A 1431-nucleotide genomic window follows, 5' to 3' on the forward strand; every position below is an offset into this window, starting at 1 on the left:
GACTGAAGCTCAGCAGCAGAAAACTACAGAAAAGGATATGAAACCAGAACAACTGGAGAAAATAGCCAAATTAGAAGATTGGCACGATGAGTTGAAGCTTTTGGTAGAAACGAAAGCCGAGCTAACCGCATCCATGTCATGAAGCTAAGGCGGACCGTTGGTCTATTCCAATGTAAGCTCTGCAATAATAGAAGTACAGTCATCCGATTTAGCATAACTTGTTCCTTGCCTTCCATCTGTTTCTAATGAAGTCAATATTCTCACACACATTGTTGTTTCCCTTGAATACTTATGGGAGTAAAAAAACTGATTGTAAATTTAGAAATGGTGCTGCATCAATATTCAGCCCAATTGTTTTTAGATAATCAGAAGCTATTAAATATCAATTTAGTGTAAAGGTTCTCATATCTAATTGACAGATTTTGATTACACAATGGTTTGGAAGAAGATCAAAAATTTGTGGAAGAAGGTTATGGATGATTGAATTGAATCGGAAATTAATTTTCTAAATCTTATCATATGATTTATGACCTAATATTGTTAAAAAAAATTATAATATAAGTTATTTCAATTATTTGAAGTTGTTTCACAAATTAATTGTTTAACCTCAACATGGATATATGTCACGGCCACTCAATTCAATAATATGTTCAAATGACATCAAAAGTGGTTCAAGCAAAAGAAAAATATTTCGGCCAGTAGTACAACGTTGCGGTCTATTTACATCAAACTTTCCACATCACATCAAAAATTGACTTTTGTATTGCATTAGTGAAAACTGTCAAAACTCCATAAATATCATACATCATCTCATAACTACTCCATAAAAAATGCCAATACAACAAAACTCATCCATCTAAAAAAAATCGAGTACTTCTCAGAACTTTGGTATGCAGCAGGTACCGCATTTTTTAAGCACGAAACATAAAGCCAGCTAAGGATCACCTCAAGTGATGGCTTCCATCTTGGGTAAGACCTTTTTCTATATCAGTCGAGGAATACTAGGAGGATTCAATATCAGAATCTTCCAAACCCTCTTTATAAACTTCAAATTCCCCTGAGCTCCATCGACATACCAAGTAGAGTTTGAAGGTAGCCATTTTAATGCCCAAGAGACGCTGCAAGACAAGTGAGATATACCCGTCGTGTTACACAACTCCACAAGAGCCAAGCCACAAACTATAACTACATTATTTCACCCAATTGGATGGGGAAGGCATTTTTGTGGCGAATTCAGGTATAACAAATTCAAAAAAGGATTTCATATAATGACATCATGGTATTAGTATGATCATAGTTGCTGTTGGAGCAATCATATGCGAGTCAGGATATGATTTACTGTAGCATCTTTATAAGAAAATCAAGAAAAAGCAAAGAATTTCGGGTAAACCAGTATCCGAGATGACTCAGGTGATATTGGTTTTCCTTCTT

General features: G+C 34.9%; 1 long non-coding RNA gene across 1 annotated transcript; it reads right to left on the minus strand.

Moving 5' to 3' along the window:
• Window positions 1-667: 667 nt before the first annotated feature.
• LOC140965480 (uncharacterized) lies at window positions 668-1431 on the minus strand. The gene is made up of 2 exons (XR_012173092.1): window positions 1391-1431; window positions 668-1118 (listed from the first exon to the last, which is right to left on the minus strand). It is a non-coding gene; the product is annotated as an uncharacterized lncRNA (long non-coding RNA).

This window comes from Primulina huaijiensis, unplaced genomic scaffold (assembly GCF_012295235.1).
Source record: "Primulina huaijiensis isolate GDHJ02 unplaced genomic scaffold, ASM1229523v2 C13246197, whole genome shotgun sequence".
Taxonomy (NCBI): Eukaryota; Viridiplantae; Streptophyta; class Magnoliopsida; order Lamiales; family Gesneriaceae; genus Primulina; species Primulina huaijiensis.